Below are 22,237 nucleotides of genomic sequence, written 5' to 3' on the forward strand. Positions count from 1 at the left end.
GTAAAACATTTAATTATAGCGTTGATATATTGTTTTTTTTTTTTTTTTTTTTTAATCTTTATTTGAGTGTATTTTAACGCAACGAGGTTGATATATTGTGTTTTAACCCACTCAATACATCACAGTGAGCCGTAAGTTGTGAGACGAATCTGGAAACTGATTGCGACGGAGTTGAAAACGATACGACGGATTGAGAAAACGGTAAAATGCATTTTCTTTGCATTATTAAAAAAACAGATCAAGATTTATTAAAATGTTATTGTACAATCCTAAAGCCGTTTTTGAGAAACAATTGTTCGCATCGGTTTGTATCAGCATCATTCACTGCAATACTGGGAAAATTGCAGTTCTCACAGATCAATGCTTAATACGATGGATACTAGCACATCACCCTACCGGAAGATGATGATGAGTAATTCCAGTTGTAATTCGCACAAAGTATTCCGGCAAAAACTCCAACATTGTGAGTCTCTGTGTGCAGAAATAATGTGAACAGTCACCGATATGGGAATGACTGTGGTAATTTCTTCAAAGATTCGATCCAGAATCTTTAGTGGTTTCCTCTAGTTATTCCTAAGTTGATGTTTTCAAAAAACTCAAATTTTCAAGAGCACAAATCTAGAGAACCTGACACTCGTTCTCGCTGAAACTTTTATCGATTGGTCACCATCACCAGGTCACAGTGACCATTGAGTTAAAATTTCTTCAAGAATTCCTCTAAAAGATGGTTTCAAGGATTCCATTGCTGATTCAGGATTCAAAATTCATCAGGATTTATGGATTTTACCATTTCGGGATTTTCATTTTTTTTCAGGATTTCCTCCTAGGACTCCTCCTTAAATTCCACCAGGATTTCCAGGGATTAATCACCATTCCATTATTTATTTCTAATGCTTTCTTCAAGACTTCCATCACAAAATTTTCAAAAATTTTCCAAGATTTATTTAGGATTTCCTCCAGCTAAACTTCAGGCATTTCTAAACCAGATTCTATAAGGTTTTTTTTTCCTACGATTCCACCAGTATTTCCATTGAATCCTTCCTACGAAATACATACAGGAAATCCATAAAAAAATTCTACCAGAAAATACACCCAGGAATTGCTTCTATCAAAAATCTTTCAGTTATTCTTTTACTGATTTCCCTAGGAATACGTCCGATAAATCCTTTAGCGATTAATCCAAAAATTCTTACAGGGATTGCTTCAGGGATTCCCACACGATTGTCGCTACAAATTCCTACACATATTCCTATAGAAATACATGCAGAGGTTAACTCCAGGAGCCTTCAGGGATTCCACAGAAATACCGCAAATTAGGATAATTAGGAATTTCTCCAGGGAATTCCAGTGTTTTTATGTTGGTTTTTCCAAGGATTTCACAATAAATTGTTCAATGATTTTTCAAGAATTTTTCAGAAAAATCTTCCGGGGATTCAACCTCTGAGGTTATATCAATGGAATCCCTGCAGGAATATCTGTTGGAATTTTTAAGAAGTTTTCTAAAGGAATACTTAGAGTACCGTAAAACGGGGTAACTTTGATAATGCCGGGTAACTTTGATAGTGCAAGACCACCAACATATAAAACGAATAATATTTCCCCAGTGTTAAACCTGGAAGAACTCGTGATGAAATTCATTGAAAAGCTCCTCTCTCGAAAAATTACTGGTGAATGTTGAAAAAGATCGAAAAAATACTGGTGAAGTCTCAGAAGAAATAACTGCTGGCATTTTAATAGGAAAAATGTGGCAGAATTTATTGAGCAATTCCTTCTGGAATACTCAAAGAACATCTTGGCGGAATCCTTGGAGGATTATTTTTCATATTTTTTTTGGATGAACCTCTGGATGATTTTTTGAATTCCCGGTCAAATCACCAGAAAAATATTGATAGAGTTTCTGAAAGAATTTCTAGTGAAATCCTATTAAAATTTCAGAAAAATCCTTTAAAAGGATTAAAATCCTTTAAGGTTTTCTTAACGGCAATCCTTGAGAATTACTTGGTCGAATTCCAGATGAAATCCGTGAAGGTGTAATCATTAGAGAAATCCCTGGAGGATTTTTGTAGGGAATTTTCAATTGAAATCCTCAGAGAAAATCTTAGCGGAATTATTGAAGGAATTCCTGGTGAAGTTAATTAGGGTTTCTTGGAGGAATTCCTGAAGGAATCCCGTTTTGAATCCCAGGAGGAACTTCTGATAGAGTCACTGGAAATATAGTGGTACAGTCCCTAATTACTGATGAAATCCTTATAAGAAATTTCTCGTAAAATCCCTGGAGGAATTTCTGATAACCTCCCAGATTTCCTGGAGGTATACCGCAAGAAATTCTTTGACAAACTTCGAAAGGAATCATTTGTAGGATTTCGGGATGAATTCCTCAAGGAATTTCGGGATTAATTTCATAAGGAATTTCGGGAGAAATCCCAGGAGGAATTCCGCGAGTAATCCCTTGAATAATTTCGGAAGGAAACTTTTGATCAATCCAGTGGTGCAATCCTTATAGGTAAGAAATTTCTACTATAATCCCTGGAATGCCTGATAACCCTCGAGAATCCTTGAAGCTATTTCGGGAGGATTCTGAGACGAACCCCTTCAGGAGTTCTGAGATTTATTCCTTGAGGAATTTCGGACGCATCCTTTGATTAAATCCGGGAGAAATCCCTTAAGGAATTCCGGGAGGACTGCCTTGAAGAGTTTCTGGAGGAATCGCTTGGAGTGTTTCCATAGAGTAACACATGGAAGAAAAATTCTGGTAGAATCCCTTAATAAATTTCGTGTGTAATTCATAATAAATAGCTTGATGAGAGCCAGAACAACCTTAGAGGAATTCCTGATGAATCCTTTAGAAGAAATCCTGATAAAACTTCTGATGGAAATTACAGATGGTGAATTTCACAATGAAATCTTAGCAGTATTTCAAATGGTATCCATGGAAGACATCTGATGGAATTCCTGCGGATACTCCTAATGAAGAACTTCTGATGAAATCCCTAGAGAAATTTCTGATGGAAGAGCTTCTTATGGAAACCCTACGTAACTGTTGATAGAATTCCAGTAGTAATTCCAGGAAGAATCTCTGAAGGAACTTCTTAAGGAACCCTTGGAGGAAATTCTGATAAAATCCCTAGAAGAATTCATGTTGAAAATCCCTAAAAGAACTTCTGAAGTAATCCCTGGAGAATGGAATCTCTTAAGGGATCTCCTGGGGGATTTCCTTAGCCGAGTGGTTGGAGTTTGCGGCTACAAAGCAAAGCCATGCTGAAGCTGAAGGTGTCTGGGTTCTATTCCCGGTCGGTCTAGGATCTTTTCATAATGGAAATTTCCTTGACTTCCCTGGACATAGAGCATTATCGTACTGCCACACGATACACGAATGCGAAAATGGCAAGTTTTGTCAAGAAAGCTCTCAGTTAATAACTGTGGAAGTGCTCATAAGAAGGCATCGTTCCAGTGAGGACCTTATGTCTACAAGAAGAAGAAGGAACTTCTGACGGTATGTCTATAGGAACTCCTGATGAAATCGCTGGAATCCTGATACTATGCCTGGCGGCACTCCTTATAAAATACCAAGAAGAACCCTGATAGAACTCCTTGAGGAACTCCTGATTTAATCTCTAGAGGAATTCCTGGTGAAATCTCCGCAGGAACTTCTGATGTAATCCCTAGAAGACTTCTGATTAAATGTCTGGAGGAACTCTCAATAGAATGCCTGGAACTCCCAATGGAATCTCTGGGGGAACTCCTGGTAGAATCCCTGAAGGAACTTCGAATTGAATTCCTATAGGAACTCCTGATGGAACTCCTCGACAAACTCCTGATACAATCCCTGGAAGAACTCCTTTGGAAAGACATAGGGGAACTCCTGATGGAATCCCTAGATATGCTTTTGATAGAAGCCCTGGTAGAATTCCAGAGTGAATGTCTAAAGGAACTGCTAATGAAATCCCTGTAGAAACTCCTGATGAAATCCCTAAAAGTACTCCTGATGTTATCCCTAGAAGAACTTCTAATGCAATCTCTGGAGGAGTTCCTGGTGGAACTCCTGATGAAATCCCTGGATAAAAACCTGATGAAATCCCCAGAAGTGCTCTGATGGAAACCCTAAAGGCACTCCTGATAGAATGCCTTTATGGAATCCCTGGATAATCTTTTGATGGAATCCTTGGAGACATTCATAAAGATATTCTTGAAGGAACTCTTGATGGAATCATTTGAGCAACTCCTTTTGTAATCCCTAGAAGATCTCCTGATGGAATCCCTAGAGGAACTCCTGATAGATACTGTGGAGGAATTTCAGGTGGAACCTCGGAAGGTACTTCTGATGGAATACCTAGAGGAGCTCCTGATATAATTCTCTGGAGAAATTCCAGGTGGAATCTCTGAAGAAACTCCTGATGGATTCCCTGGAGAAACTTCTGACGGAATTGCTAGGGAAACTCCTGAGAGAATCTTTAAAGGAGTTCCAGGTGGAATCCCTGAAGCACCTCCTGATGATATCCCTATAGGAACTAAAGGAACCCTATTGAAATTTCTAGAGGAATTCCTAATAATATTCCTGATGGAATCTTTGGAGGAACTTCTAAGGGAATCTCAAAAAAAAAAAAAAAAACATGCATTTCCTTTAGAAACAGCTGATATAATCTATGGAGAATTTCAAGGTGGAATCTCTGAAAGAACTCTTGATGGAATCCTTAAACAAACTTCTGATGGAATTGCTAGAGGAATTTCTGATGGAATCCCTAGAGAAGTTCCAGGTGTAATCTCTGAAAAAACTTGTGATGGAATCCCTGGAGGAATTATAGCTGGAATCTATGAAAAAACTCCTGATAGAATGCTTGGAGGAATTCCTAAAGATATTCTGGAAGGAACTCCTGATGGAATCATTGGAGGAACTCCTTATGTAACCCCTAAAAGGTCTCCTCATGTAATCCTTAGAGGAACTCCTGATAGGATCTCTGGAAAGAATTACAGGTGAAATCTCTGAAAAGAACTTCTGATGGAGTACATAGAGGAAACTCCTGATATAATCCTCTGGAGAAGTTTCAGGTGGAAACTCTGAAGAAACTCCGAATGGAATCCCGTGGAGGAACTCCTTATGTAATCCATGGAGGATTTCCTGATGAATCCCTAGAGGAACACCTGGTAAAAATCTCTGGTGGAATTAAAGGTGAAATCTCTGAAGGAACTTCTGATGGAATCTCTAGAGGAACTCCTGATAGAATCATCTGGAGAAAATTCCAAGTGGAATATATAAAGGAACTCCTGATGGAAATCCCTGAAGAAACTTCAGATGGAAATTGCTAGAAAAAACTCCTAATCCTAAGAGGAGTTCGATGTGGTATTCCTTAAGGAACTCCTCATGTAATCTCTAGAGGGGCTCCTTAATGGAATCCGTGAAAGAAATCCTGATGCATTTCCCTTGAGGAGCTCCTGCTATAATCTCTGAAGGAATTCCAGGAGGAATATCTGTAGGGAATCTTGATAAAATCCCTGGAGAAACTTTTATATTGGAATTGCTAGGGGAACTCCTGATAGAATCCCTACACAGATGAGCGGTTCCACCCGAAATCGTCCATAAAATGCTGAAATTTTGACATGTACCATTCCGATTTGGGATGAAACTGCGCAGATGTATTAAGTATATGAGATGAAAATTATCTCATATAATGGGGGAACATTGTTGATGGAGCATCTGGAATAATGCAAGAAACGGGCGTAATTTTCTTAAGTTTTATGATATTAATATAATTCAATCCAAATATCTTGAAGCGGTTACTTATAGAAAGATCATTGATATTAGAATTTTTGAATTGTTTTTGGATAAAGAATCATATTGGCAGCATCAAAACGCCTTTTCTATAACCAGAAATTGAATTTTCAGAATACACCAAAGTTCCCCTTAGAAAAACTTTTTTATTTTAAATTGCACCAATGTTGAAACTGCCCTTAAAACATGGGATATTGATGTGGAAAGAGATAAACGTACATTGTTGGTGGAGGCATCTGGAGTAACTTATGAAACGGGATAATTAATATAATTGAATCCTAAATATTTTGAAAACGGCTAGTTTTAGGAAGATCATTGTTATTAGCATTTTGAATTGTTTTTGGGTGAAGAATCATATACAGCATCAAAACGTCTTTTCTACGGCCAGAAATTGAATTTTCAGAAATGCACCAAAGTTGCTCTTTGAAAAACTTTTTTATTTTAGGTTGCACCATGTTGAAACTGTGCTTTAAACATCTGGTTTTACATTGAAATTTTACAAAAAAAATTTGAAAAAAATCGAAGATACCTATTTTTTGCAATTTGTGTTTAAGGTTTAATTTCGATTTTTTCATGAAAACAAAAAGTATTTGTTTTCAGTGTATATTTTATTTACAAAGCCTATTTGATTGTCTACCATCCCTCCTCAGACACTTTTTCTCCATAACAAACGGTTTCCGAGGTACATTTTTGTTTTAAATGGTGATGCTAAAAATATTTACGCCCTTATCAGAAGTTACTCTTGATTTCAAATGGTCTCTCCACCAGTGGAAAAAAACTTATTCTATTATATCGAAACTATGTGCAAAATTCCATTTGAATCCAAGGTAGTCGAGTTTCATCGTTTACCGATTTGGCGTGGAACCGCTCAGATAGAAATATTCAAATTTCAATGTAGTGTGAACAGAAGAGTATAGTAAAAGTTAATTAAAATCATATTTTGTTACAGCACGTTTAATTTTCATTTAAAGATGGTTGAATGTTACATGGTCGTGTAAATTTAAAGTACTTTCGGATAAAAGAAAATAAGCGATTTGGCGTTGATATTTCAGTTTATTTTGGTGCTCTAATATGTGCATGAAAATAAACTGAAATTTACAACCTATTTTTGGTTGTGTAGAGGTAGAAGTAGAATATCTGAAGGAACTTCCGAAGGAATACATACCTAGAGGAAATCCTGATAGAAACCCTGAATGAACTCCTGATGGAATCCTTCGTGAAATTCATGATAGATTCTTTAGAAGTACTACTGATCGAATTCCTGGGTGAACTCGTGTTTAAATCCTTTGGATAACTCTTGATCCCTAGAGGAACTACTGATGGACTCCCGGTAAAAACTTTTAATAGAATCTCTGGAGGAAATTGTGTTGGGATTCCTGATGGAATCTCTGAAGGAATTTCTGACGGAATTTACAATAACTTCTGATGGAAACTTTTGAAGTTCTCTTGATGGAATGACATCTCCGCACTAGATCTACGATTTGTTTCGTGCCAGTATTGTTCTTCATATATAGTTGAGGTGGTTTTCAAACAGTGTTCAAACAGTGTAACAGAAACGATGAGATTTTGCAGCATTACCTGGAGGAATCCCTGATGGAGTCACAGGTAGCACTGCTGGTGGATTTGCTAGAAAAAAAATTTGTTTGATTTTGGCCGACCGATTCACCAACCGTTCAATCGATTTCACAAACTGTCAATGTGGTTCGTCAACCAGCATCACACACGGACAAACGTAGCGCCAACATGAGTAGCAACCGGGGGGCAAAGTCAATGCTGGTCAAACAGTCTGAGTCGTCTGTGGACTGCAATAATCAGGGGCCAGGGAGAGTGGTCCCATGAGTAGAAAGGGATCTCTCTAAGATCCTTTAGTTGATATTTTTTCGATATTTCAGATCATGTTAGCAAAGACTCAAACCATCAGAGGCTCAATGGTCTAGGGGTATGATTCTCGCTTTGGGTGCGAGAGGTCCCGGGTTCAAATCCCGGTTGAGCCCGGATGTTTCTTTTTTTTACAGCATTTCTAAAACATATGTGAATACATCAAGGTTTGCTTCAAACCAACTACAATCAATGTTAGTCAATATTAGTTTTCATTCTAGTTAAAGTGAATCGTTGCATTTTTGTACACACTCAGTTGAGCTCGGCTAATTTTCATTCTTTTGTCGAGATCCGCACAGCCGTGTGGTCAGCAAATGAATTTCAACTGATATGTCAGCAAAAAATTAAGTTTGTTTATAGCAGCACCTCTGGGTGCCTCTGACAACAAACGTCACTTTTGCTGAAATGTCAGCAAACGAACTTTAACCGAGATTTGCACAGCTGAGATCGGCATTCTGATTTAGGAGTAAGGACAGGGTTGTGTATTGTAAAGTATAAGTTGTTTTCTATGGCCATATAAAACAAGCTCAACTCCAAAAAACTTATTTTTGAACAATGTACACCTTGTTGTATCGATTTCAAAATCATGGCCATTTTTGATAACGTGTTTGCAAGTTTAATGAATTGACCTCAAGATATCATAAATTACATCACGAACTGCATAAAAATAAAAACAATTAGCTTTATGTTCGGAGGCTATTTTCTTCACGGCACTAAATCTCGCCCAGTTTTTTCCCCAACTTACCAATAAGAGGGGGTAGTTTGCCAGGCAAACTTCCTACCCAGGAACAATCAACTAAACCGTCCCCAAAAGTTCCATAAGGAAGCAATAAGTAATTTAAAAAAGAATGTCCCCGGGACACTCTCCGGCGACGACAATCGCCTTGCCTTGTCTAATTATGAATATCATTAGCATCGGAGGCCGTTTGGTCCTGTGCAACAATCCCCGTCCTTATTGAGTTGCAGGCAGTAGTCCTTCGCAGTTTCCCGGGGGTTGTGGTGTGAATTTCTTTTTTCCTCTTCCATTTTTGTTTTCGTCGGAGGGGACTGACCTACCCGAGTAAAAACGTACCATTCAGGAATGTAATTAACCAATTAATGTCCAATGTAACATATTAAACACAATAACAATATTGAATCAAGATTGTTTTTTGTTTGTATAGATACAATTACAAAACGAATTACCATTTAAAACAAGAAATAAACTATTTGCTTTATCGTTTATCTACGATTGGAAAATCATTTTTTATAAAATTGTTTTTCCAGTATTCTGCGAAATTTGGTTGGTTGGTTGGTATCAATAAGCCATATATCTTACAGCTTCATTTCAAAAAAACGTATTAGAGTAATGTAATGTTTGTACAGTTACGATACTTAACAACCCGTACATTTTGTTGTAAATAGCATTAGAAACCATATTATACATTGTTCCAAATAATATGTTATAATGTGGTTGTATTGTTATTTTTAAAATAGTATGTATTGAATAGTTTTATGTTTTTTATAGTAATGTTACAATAAGTTATATTTTTTCTGTACAATATTTTTGTCCGGGAAACTATGGCAAACCGGAATCCGCGGGCAAACGATGACGGTGTCATAATCGAGCGGAAGGCCAATCAAGATTAACATTTATCATCGAAGGATTAGGAAGGTCGCCTTTTGTCGTCGTTATTGTTTTCTTTTCCCAAACCGGGACCCTTTTTCTCATTTGGCAAAAAAGAAAAAAAAAAAACATCATCGCCAACCGATAATGAAAAGAACAAAGGCATTCCCGAAACAAATTACGAACAAATGGGAAAATCCAATCTAGCGGATTCCTGAGATGAGAACGGAGGAAATTAAAAACCCCTCAGGAATTCGGAACACACGGAACCGTTCTTCTGACCCATATGAATGGGTGGAAAAGGGGAGGAGTTCAAAATCTGAACTGACTAACTGAAGAATGCACTAACACTTCACTTTGATGGTTGGGCGGTCCAATCGTTCTTCGTTTGGGTTTATGGAAGGTCGTCGCATTGCAATTTGGGAGATGAGAAGCCTCTCACTTAGGTGATTGTGAGGTAAGTAAGGAATGCTGCAACATGATTGGATTAATTAAAAAAGACTTCAGGTCTCTGATATGGTGGATCAAGAGAAAGCCAGAAGACTCACAATTGAGCACTTCCACAGTTTTTATCAAAAGCTTTTTTGCCTAACCAGAAAAATATTTGCGTCATATTTAGGGGAAATGCTGATATATTTTATGGAGATTCGAGTTAACCAAAAAAAATTCTTTGAGAAATCTCGGCAAGGCAGCATCCATTTAGGAAGACATACGACTGCGGCATCATTCGACTATTATCGGCAACCAAATTTCAAACGCAAAATACACAGTATTTCTCTATCAAAACACACAAATGAAAACAGTCAGATGATTCTTTGTTTTGTCAACTGACGAGATTTCCGAGACTGAATAAACAATATCGCCAGAGATGTCATCAATTCAAATCAAAATGCGACTGAATTGGAGCTGCCGAACAGATTCGCCTGCAGTTCTTATGGGAAAGCTGCCGAAGAGAATGAGGCTGCCAACAATAGTCCCACTGACAAGAGATGTTTGGAGCGTTGTAAAATGTTTCCAAAAAGCTTTTAACCAGTCTGGCGGTGTGAATCAATAGAGGATTGAGCAGCGCATTAATGTAAACAGATAAATACGTAATTTGGCTGCTGATGTCCGAGAAAGTTACAAAAGAAGCGCGGCATCGGCTTAGACTGCCGAGAATACGCAAATTCCCCTATTTACGTACCATTAAAATTGGAAATTTTCGAACACCTCGCTCTCTTCATAACGCTTTTTGTATGAAAATAAAATCAAAATTTTGTTTGTGTCGTAACACTTGAGTCTAGCCCTCCCCATTCGAATGTTACGTAATTTGTAGACGGTGCCCAATAGTTGCTAGGAGATAGCTACCTTATGTGATAATCTGTTCTTTACACTGTAAACTCAGCATTACTCTTTAATGGGGGAAAAATACCCATTATTTGCTGATATATGGAAACGTCAAATAGTGGGTACTTATTTTTCCCAAATAAAGGGTATTTTGTATCCTTTATATGTTCCGGTAGTTTACTCCATAGTGGGTGAAAAATGTCTTGCAACTTGCTTGACTGTTAAACTTTGAAGTTTGTTATCGTTCATGGCGAAACTAGCAATTCAAAATTCAGATAGTTCCAAGGTAAATACAGTTTTTATTCCTGCCGTAAGCTTATCAAGTAAAAAAAAAAATTTTACAGGATACTTTTGCGACCAAATCCATCCCGTTGCATGTCCCGCATATTAAGAAGCAGCATCCTCGTTTGCCATGCCAGCCGCAAAATTATTCAGCATTAACGAATAAACCACATAGGAACTATTGAAAAATGTAATACTTCATTCAATTAAAAGTTGTGGTTTTATTAAGGAGTTGTTATAGTTAATAATTTACCAAAAAAAAAAAGATTAGAATCAAATTCAATTTTCATTATTGCAAAGAGAGTAAATTTTACTCTGTTTCTCAAATATATGTTTCGGATAGTGGGTAAAATTTACTCGTTAATCTAACGTACAAGTCGTTTACTCTTTAAAGAGTAAAGGCCCTTTACTCTTTTATGAGTTAAACTAGTTCTCGCAAAAAGGGTACTTTTTTACCCTTTAAAGAGTACTTTGATCTTACAGTGTACTACATACCAGCACATGTGATACCAGTCCCGTTAACGCTGGATTTCTTGAGCAGTACCTTTGATTACGGGGTAATATTCCATAGACAAGACGTTCATCTATATTTGCCATTATTCGTAAAGTTTGTACTAGTCACTTCATGTTGTTATGCTTCTGTTACGCGACACTTGCTGTTCAATGCTATGAAAAAGTTTAGTATAGTTCGCTCTCCACAACTCAAATTGGAAGAACCATCGAGTTAGGGAGATATCGAGTGTTAGAACACGAAACCAGTACAAATACGATCCAATGGACCATCGAGGTAGCCAGGAACTTTTTTTTTTTTCTATCTCATTATCGAGGTACGGAATATCGAGTTGACTGTACAATATCGGAAAACGCTTTTACAATTATTGAGGAGCAAGGAAGCTGTTGATTTCGAAAGGTATTACACGCTAACATGAAAGTACCATTAAAGGGTAAAATAATACCCATTTCCAACTAAAGTGGTTTAACTCAATAAAAGAATAAAGTCGACTTACTCGTTAAAGAGAATGGCTTTGAACTTCAAATAATGGGTATTTTTCACTCTTGGTCTTTACAATGAAAAAGGGTAATAAAATCTCATTTTTAAATGAATGTTGCCGCAGATTGAGGTTAGGGATCCAGAAAAAAAAGAGTTACAGAAATATATCTAAAGGCCATCCAAAAACTATATTTATTATCATTTTTATTTTTTTTAATCTACAAAATTAAGAAATCATTATTTTGTTTTTTTGTCGGAAGTTCCCAAACATACGAAGCTTGGAAATGAAGACTCTGGATCACTTTAACTGCTTCAAAAACATCCTCCTTGGAGCCGGCCCGAACCGTTTGTGTGAATTGAAACAGCTGTCGAATTATCTGCAACAAAAAAGCGATTTGTAAAGAGGGCATTCAAGAGAAAATCGTCGCATTACTTACGTGTCAGAAAATCATCGTATGAAACAAAACTATCAGAACAAAATTGGTCACTGGATTGGTTTGAAATAACGCGTGAATTCCACTTTTAATAATTTGTTTTTCATTAATGTCGAGTGGCAACGAAACGACCTCGAACAATGGCGGGTTTGATGATATCAAACTAGCATGTATACAATTTACCCATTATTTTCACGAGTGGGGAAACTTCGAAATGGAGTTAAAGTACCCTTTTTAATGTCATTGAAAAATACTCTTTTTCTGACATTCCCATACTGATTATAAAATGGGTACATGGAACTCATTTAAAGTGTACTTCAAAATTAGCGTGTAGAGTAAGAAATGCATAGAGAAATTGTGGAAGAAAGCAAAAAAAAAAAAAAGTCGCGATTACTTTTCCAAATCAACGTAAGTAATTTCAATACGGTGTTGAAAAATATAATTAGGAAGAATCACAACCTGTCTTCTAAACTGTTTTTGATAAGAATATTTTTTTAATTTTTTTTTATTATATAAGCCTTTTATGCTAGGGTCGAAACAGACAGTTTGGATTATACTCTAATATATTTAAGTTAAAAAAAAACTTTGAAAACTTGTTTTTTAAACTGTTTGCTCATGAATCAAAATTCAAAGCGATAATTGGTGGTTTTCTCGAGAAAAATGACTGCTGAAGTTTAGTGAATATGTTTGTGCAAATATTTGAATCTTTGATTACACTTCAATTTGTTTCATTATAAAACCCAATTTTTCAAACTGTTTGCCAATAAATTAAAATTTATCAAAATTAAAACAAAGACATGTAACTTTTTTGCCAATAATCAGTTAATAGAAGTCCAATGGACATTTATGGGTAGAAATAGATAGTTTTTTTTTCAATTATATATTATTTATATTATTTAGATATATTTGTGTTTGATATGCTCAATAATGCAGTGGACTTAAAGATTCGAAAAAGTTCTTCTAGTGGTTCTAGTCTCTTGGCACCGTCCAGAACTTAGCAACACACAACACTTGCCCTTGCAGTAGTTTCGGCAGTCAAATTATACAGCTAACCGGTTGGTTTAAAGTCATATATTTAACAGGACTTCCACAACAACGCCACGGACACCGATCGTCGAACAACGGCGACGTAGATTGCCGCGTGAAGAGTATTGCTACACGTACATCCGATCGCAACGAATGATCGATAAATACTTCTCCTGTTAGGGTGTTTGTTCGTAGCTCATGATGAATTTACAAAGTGATAGTACTCTAGAATTTTACCAAAGATTTCTCCCAGAATTTAAACAGTCTTTTTTTCTTTAGAATTCATAATATATTCCTCAATGAATTTCATTAGAAATTTCTCACGGGTGCAAAAACTTATTTTAATGATTGCTTTTCATGTGTTTTTTTTTTTTTTCATTTTTAAGGGATGTTGCCAGTGGTTTCAACTAGGAAAGGTGTACAGTTATGGCCATAGTGGTTCCCTATTTGGCATTTTGATAACATTCACATTTTAAGTCTTTTTGAATGCTTTATAAACGAGATATATCTTAAATCTAACTACTATACAACACACAGAAATTTTCAAATTTGAAGACATTAAAGTAATTACGTATGGCAAAATAGGGAACATCTATGTCCATAACTAGTACACTTACCCTATATAACATTAGGGCGGGTTCAAAATTTAAAAAAAGTTTAAAACGAGTTTCCACTATGGGATACGGTGTGTTCGCAGAGCAATTTCAAAACAAAAAAATCGGCTTGTCTGAAATTTTGACACAAGGAAGCTATGATTGTCCGTTTTCATTTGCAACCAATACGAAAATCAGTCGTAAGGTCTAGAACATTTTTTTTCATTGTTGTTTACGTAGTTCGGGATATGCCTTAAATTTCAAACTGAAATTAATGTTGCTCTATAGTTGAGGTGCTTGTAAAATTGTAAAAAATCAACCCAATTAAATCATAAAAACTGGCCACGTGGGCTCCACGCTCGTGTGGTTAGTGTCGCCAGGAATTTTGTCGTTTTGTGTCAAGGATATTTGGGTGGGTTCGATTCTCGCTGCAGACCGGTAAGCTTTTCGTGAGGAATGTTTTCCGACTGTGCCACTGGACGTTGTATACTAGTCCGTTTAATAGTGTGGTGCTTCCTTCAAAGGACAAAATGTCCACTGGAAGCATTAATTGTTGGTGTTTTTGAAATAAATAAAAAAAAAACATTGATGCACTGAACATTGGTATTCGGTGCTTCTGTAGTAAAAATGTCTAGTTATCGATTCTTTTGCGATTTTTGCGGCAACAAATATTCTGCAAAAACCGTTCGATATCTGACCGAATACTATGGCAGCCGAGTATTTGACATATCAGTATTCAGAACCGTAACAAGATGTACGGAATCTGGTAGCAAATGAAGAATTTTCAAAAGTGATACTATAAAAAAACAAGAAATATGTTACACAAAGAAGAAAACCTAGCTAACCCAAGAAGCAACCAATACATTTAGTTGAACAACTGTAAGTATTTGTAAATTAGGGGTTGGAAATTTATTTCATACTCTTGATCAATGATGAAAGTGAAAGACAATTAACAATTTCCTTTTTTTTCAGAGATACGACTGTTCAAAACTTTAGCAGATTTATAATTGTCATTACCAAATGCTGAAGGAATTTGATTGATACGTGTAGAATTGTTTTATAAATCTAGTCGAATAAACAATTTTATTGAACAGCTCATAAATGCTAATTTTAGTATAACATTTATATGAGCATCGTTTATTTTTTATAGTTCGGTCTATTTTTTGTAATCATTCAGCATATTTCATTCGAAATAGTGAAGTGCTAATAGTGCATAATAAACTCATTATTATTTTTTGCAATGCAATTAAAAGTATGAAATTTAAAAAAAATAAAAAACAATTCTAATAAAAATATGCTACAACTAAACATTACAGCATCTTATTGATCAATCTTTCACAGGTAGATTTGTTATGAACGAATCCTATTATAGGAATTCATTTGCACTTTTTCTACCAAAAATTCAACAAGGAAGTGTATATTTGTCGGCATTATATTATTATTATTTTTATTTAAGAGATTTTCACTGCCGTTATACGCATAAATGTCCCATGTTCCAAAATATGAAACCGAGAAAAACGCGATTAAAGATTTTAGTACATTTATGCTCCGTATTGGTGAAGGTTATGACAAATTTTAATAATTTCTTCATAATAATATGAGGCTATGGGTGTTCTTTATAGTCAAGAATTGGTTTTAGCGAAAGAATTTGAATTTTGCTATGAAATTCAAAGTGGGACGGTTATGCCTAGAAATACCACGTTTTGAAGGAATTTCTACGCATAATAGTCCCACTAATTGTAGCAGACCGATTTTGTACAATCAAATTGCTCTTGGTGGTAGCTTTGACGAGAGTTTTATACCGAAAATGGAAGATGTGTATTGTAAAGCCTATGTTGAGGGTCCAAACGAAGGCTCGTGTGGCATGTAGCAAAGTGAAGCCGTATATGGGTATGTGAATCAATGTGGTTAAACAGGTTGGTAAATGCTGGGCATGGCGTACCATTGGGTACCTTGTGTACCTGAAGGAATAAAATAGACCTCTTTGAGTGGTTCATAGCCTCCAATTATAAATGTTCCTGAGCTAGCTGGCCCCTAGATTTCTGAAGGACCATTCCCCCTATTGTTTGGAGGGCCATAGTGCACAGTTTGGCTTAGAGTTCTTCTCTGGCACTCGGACGATGCTCAGCCGCCCCTGACATGGGGAACAGACGCTCAAGGTTTGCAGAAGCAAACCGTGGGGGGATAGGGAACCTGTCAGCACACGACCAAAGTTCTCATCTGGGTTGATTGCCCGATCTTCTCTTAGGTTGTTCGAACCCCAGCCATTACCACGAGAGTTAGGGTTAGGGATAGGGCAGAAGGTTATGGACCACAAGAAGGAGTCTATTTTATTCCTTCAGGTATGCGAAGTACCAATGGTACCCCAAGAAACATTTGCCTATAATATAATCATTTATTAAGCAATTTTTCACAACTACATACTGAATAGTTGCTTTATTATATTACTTTGCAGCTGCTACGCACACATTGTTCAAGCAAATCTGGCGAAATTATTAAGCTTCTTATCATTTAGTGACTGTAATCATATATTGTAATGATGTTTATTCAGGTTTCACTTAGCTTAATAAGGATTGATGATTTAACAACGCTAGTTTAACAAACTACATTATTGCAGTTTAATTCAGCATCATGTTTAACAACATTTTAATTATTTCCAAGTGAAGCCTTTGTTCAGGCGTTGTTCACACAAATTTGGAGAAGTTATAAAGCGTGTCGTTGTATATTGACTTTATTCTACAACTTCAAAATCGCTTTATAAGCATTCATCTCAGCTATTATTCAACTGCCACAAAATTGATTGAAAACAAATAAATGACTAAAAATAGATAACACTGTATACATCAAATGCAGTGTATACCTTTACCATGAATTAATAACAACACTTTAAATAATTACCTGAATACTGGATTCAAACTCGAGACCTTCCCATCGTCAGCGGTATACCTTGCCATCTGCGCCATCCTTGAATTCATATATCAGCCTTCCAGTGCCCAATATAAACCTCTTGTAGCTGATTATTGATCATGCTTGAGCTTCTATTCAACAATAACTAATCAATACGTGCTATGCTGATCAACAACTGAATAAGCGCATTACTTCTGCTGCTGTTCAGTACTGATGCGAGCTGAACTCAGTCGGCTATTTATAGCGCACAGTGAGAAAAAAGTAAAAACTGTCTGAAATGATTAATCGAATTTCATAATAAGTTTTAACTTGTTAAAACTTTAATTGAATTGTTTATCCAACTATACTAAAATTAATTTATTAAATGTATAATATTTCTACTAGGTTAATATTTTATTATTAATTATTATTTTATTATTTGTCGTACTTTTTCCATCTATTAAACATTATACAAATATAAAATATATTTCAATCAATAATCCTATGTCAGAAGACTGATTCAAAATATTTTCTAAACATAATTTAATATTGTATTGAGAAAGCATCAGTTATTATTGTATCCAACATGTTTTTATATATTAGTAAGTTAGTGGCGAATTCGCCAAGGGCGAAAATCCACTCAAATAAAGATAAATAATAATAATTTTAGCAAGTTGAACATTGCGATACATTAGGAATACAACTCAAAGCGTTTTTTTTTTCTCTTATAAGCAGGTGAAATCAACTCACCTGTAAAAAATCGGAACTGCTACGGCAAATGAAATGTTATATGTTGTTAACAAAATGTTAATAAAATCTTAAATTTGTTTTACCAAATTAGGATGATAGTGTTGTCTAATAACACAGAACACCTAGATATAAGAAATGAATGTAATGTTTGGAATGATACTAATAAAGAAATTAAAAAAAAGGAATACAACGCAATTTTTAGATATTTTGTCCATTTTTCAAAAATTTGGCTATGGTGTGACCTCTTTTGTAAGGCTTCTTTGTTGCTGAACAATGTGTTTAGTAATCGTTATTTTGGACTTCTTTCGATGACCTGCTCGGATGATATATCTATGTCGTATTAGGATTTTATAAAATACCTATTCAGCTTTTAATCATGTTCATGTTAAACATGGAAACAGCTGAAGTGCGAAGCAACCAAAACGTTAGTTCGTCTCCTGTACATCTGTTTACACAATTATATTTTTTTGGTGGAATATTGGCTCTTTAATAGAAGGAAAAATGACTTGTTCAACTCATTAGTAAAACAATCTTGACAAGTCGGCAGAGATTCTTTGGAGAAGTTTAATAAGTGTTGATTCTACTATTATTCATTCCAATGAAAAATGTTGAACATTTACTTAAATTTGGATCTAAATACCATCTTCTCAGCTCTTTGTAGGGCATTTTTTCAGCTGTCACCATTATTCAACAATAATTAACTATGTATGTTTATTTGTGACACTTGACTGTAAGTTGGGTAACCACTTTCATGTAACTATTGTTAAATTATTATTTATACTTCGATTATCATCAAAAATGTTATGATTAGTAACTTTTTCCGATATCAATAACGTCGCAGATGATGATCACTACATTAAGAAAATTTAAATTTTGGTATTTTTAATCCAATGTGATTCGAACTTTACCCTCGTTGATCCATTACGTCGCCATTACGTCCATTACGTTAATCCATCCATCGCATACACGTCTTGGATTTGATTTGAAAAACATTTGAAACATTTGAAAATAACATAAAAAGACATAATATGTTTTGCTTGAATAAGAGCATACTCATATACTGTTATTCACATTGTTTATAAGTTTTACTAATCATGCTGGTCAACATTTTAAGTATTAGACACTGAAACTTTTGTACGATTTGTTGTTAATCAAATGTTCAATATTCTACTAAAATGATGGCTACAACCTATAGAAGCTTTTAATCAGTCAATTGTTAAACTTCTTATGTATTGTAGAACAAAAGCTACTATATTTGCATTTTCGGAGGTTTATTCAGCTCTTATTCAAAACACAAACTGCAAGTGGAATAACAGCTTTTTTATAAGCGGAAATTAATTTTATTCAATTAATGATTCAACTAAAAATTTGTTCAGCAATGGTTGCTGCTATGCAGCTTGTATTAAACACGTAAGTATCTTAAAAGCTACCAATTGTTTCTTGGGACGCCATGCCCAGTATTTACCTACCAAACGAATGTAGTTTCTAAAAAATCTTTAACATGAATACAACTTCACACCGCAAAAAAAAACAGATTACAGAAAAATGTGACATGAGAAAAAAAAGACATGAGCTCAGAAAACCAGAAACATCAAACAAATAAACATGGTCAAGCAAGTTGCTGAAACTAGATAAAATTTTACGTCGAATCCTTCGGATGCATCCAATTTCATTCATTTTTCAAAAAGTTGCAAGAATTTGAATTTAGCAAAAAATTTCGCCTAGCTCAATTATTTAGTCTATCCTTGTACAACATCTGTCTTAGTCCCATTGGTAACAGTGACCAACAATGTGTTAAGCATACTGCTGTAGATGACCGTTCTCACGTAAAAAGTGTACCGAATGTAAAGGATGAATCCTCAAGACTATGTTGAGGCACTTAATGAAGGCTCAAATGACATGCGCCAAACGGAGCCACATGTGGGGAAGTGAAGAAATACGATTTTATAGTTTGGGATGGAAAATAAAGTTTTCTGTTTGTGTGATAATGAGAAAATGTATGAGTTAGTGAAAGAAAGAGTGGATGAGTATGTTAGAGAGTTTTTCAGATTTAATAAGTTTCTGTCAAGCAGCTGGAAGTAAATATGTAACTCAGAATTCACGACACAAATCTTAACACGATCTGACGTTTCTTTGGACTTGTTTTGCAGAATCATGATATTTTATACAGCGCAAATAAAGTTTCAGATGCGCCAACATATTTGCCACTTGCACCGAAGTATGTAGCCAGGTCATTCCAAACTTCTTTAAAAATTCTTCTTTTGACATGATTTGCAAATTTTTGAAGCTTGGTATGTCGCAAGATAGGCCTCAGAACCGCCACTATAATGGGAAGTGGCCAGGGTATCCAAAACAACCTGGCATGTTATCAAGTCGTCAAAAAACGTTTGAAATACCCTTATTAAGTCTTGATTTGGGAATTTATGAAGTTTGATGTCGCCAGCTAGGTTTCAGAACCGCTAATTTAGAAGTTATTTCCCTCAGGTAATCGAATAGCCGAAAAAATCCGACATGTGGTCAAGTCATTCAAATACATTTTAACCAGTCTTAGACTTGATTTGCAAATTCATGAAGATGGATATATCGCAAGCCAGGTTTCAGATTCGCCAATATATCGGCCTTTTCCACTAGTGAACCAGTATTCGGAACAACTCAGCATATGGCCAAGTCATCTATAAACACTTGAATTATTTTTATTTAGACTTGGTTTGTTAAATCATGAAGTTGAATTGCCGCCAGGAAATCGAAATTTAAATGGTTACTGATTCTTTTAGTGAGTTTACCTCAGTACTTCCCGTGATAAATCAGAAATCACGGTAAATTTCAAATCGATGACCACGGTTCCAAAAACTAGAAGAGTTCTGTGATCGACCCTGAAAATTCAACTGAAATTATTTGAAAAACGGATGAGGAATAATATCTTGATATTAAAAAATATCAATAAAATTTGACGTCAGGCACGAATGAATGATGAGTGCACCCCAATTGATGATGATGATGATTTGGTTCTACCATCTATTGTAGCAAGGCATCTGTCTATAGCACTGGAATTATCTGAAAAGCGATTTGATCAAGATTGTACTGTTGTTCGTAAGCAGTCAGTCTCCTGTATGAAGGGCCAAAAACGGATGTGCGGACCCGCAAGCAGAGACACTTGCACGAAACCCGCGGCAGGGGAAAAGAATCCCCTTCCAGAAGAAAGTTTTCACGAACAATTGTACAATCAAGTCCTCGATTGACAGAATAATCCCAATAGATGGGGTCGAAGAGCCCGCCCTCATTCCACGAAATGTTAACAACAGGGAGGAGGCAGTCCCAAGCTCCCTGTCCAAGTCGCTTCATTCTGGTGCCCTGGTGGTCCCTCCCAACCCAGTTATATATGATATAAAAAGATAAATAAATACAATATAAATTAGAACAATCTCACCAAGTTAGTTGGAACCCCATGCAGATTTGTAACACTTGATGAACTGGATGAACTCTCCGATGATCAATGTTGGTTTGATTTCCAATAAGGTTTCCAATTTACACTATATGCTATGCTGCACTCGCGAAACATTTCATTAATGATTGTGTTTACTTCACGCAAAATTTAATAAGATTGAGATTTCTTACGCGCACAATTTTTTTTATTTTTATACAGAAAATGGTCACAAAAATGTGTTACATAAATAATGAACAGTCCCTTAATGGTAGGAAATGTAGATCTAAAACTGCAAAATATTAATGTTGCATTTATTTTCTTCCGGATATCCTGTAATGTAGTTACGATCCACGCGATTCATCAAGGTGTCACAATGTCACATAAATGCTTATATGCAAATCGCACGATGAACGCCTCACGCACCGCTTGACGCGCCGCGTTACTATGCTGTCGGCCTACAGCTTTAGGTTGCTCCACTTCTAACACCACATATCGTCGTTGTCATGACAACATAATGCTTGATGCGCTAAGTTTCACGCACACATACTTACTGATCCGAAGTACCCATTGCTTCCAGAAAATTCGATGCTCACTTCAACAAGATGATTTAACATAAATTCTTGAATAAAACGACCATATTACGAAATATTTATGAAATGTTTTAAATGCCAACTGACAGCAATTGATTCAACACCATTGAACCCCATTAAAAAAACATCATTCAAGCTTCAAATAAAAAAAACCCTCACTTCACTCCACCCACACGACAACACCAATCCATTGACTATGCCAGATTTTTTTTTCACTTCACATCGGCCAAGCCATTACAAATTTGATCAAACACCTCGAAAAATACCATAATTTCACAATTTTTTACTATACACTATGAAAATTCATACCTATATCCACTACACGCACTATCCGCTACTTTTTTTTAGAAATTTTTTCCATATTATCGAGAAAAATGCATTTAAAAGAGGAACCGCTTTCGCGCACGTCTTCGCCGCCTGAACACCCGTCACATTCCTTCACAAGATGAGTGCACCCCAATTGTACAAATACTTTCTCAAAACAGGTACTAAATATTGCAGTAATCTGTTATTGGCGTTGCAGTCAGTGTAAATCAAAAGCTGATTCGTTTCAATTGTCCGATGTTTCGATGTATTTATAAAGTCGGACAATTGAAACGAATCAGCTTTTGATATACACTGACTGCCACGCCAATAACAGATTACTGCCAGTTCCCTCAGTCGAAGCATTTCCTCCGAAGGTAA

At 35.8% G+C, this 22,237-nt stretch overlaps 1 non-coding gene across 1 annotated transcript; it reads left to right on the forward strand.

Moving 5' to 3' along the window:
• Positions 1–7,689: 7,689 nt before the first annotated feature.
• Trnap-ugg lies at positions 7,690–7,761 on the forward strand. Its single transcript has one exon. It is a non-coding gene; the product is annotated as a tRNA-Pro (tRNA).
• Positions 7,762–22,237: the final 14,476 nt, after the last annotated feature.

This window comes from Aedes aegypti, unplaced genomic scaffold (assembly GCF_002204515.2).
Source record: "Aedes aegypti strain LVP_AGWG unplaced genomic scaffold, AaegL5.0 Primary Assembly AGWG_AaegL5_hic_scaff_1619_PBJ_arrow, whole genome shotgun sequence".
NCBI classification, from domain to species: domain Eukaryota; kingdom Metazoa; phylum Arthropoda; class Insecta; order Diptera; family Culicidae; genus Aedes; species Aedes aegypti.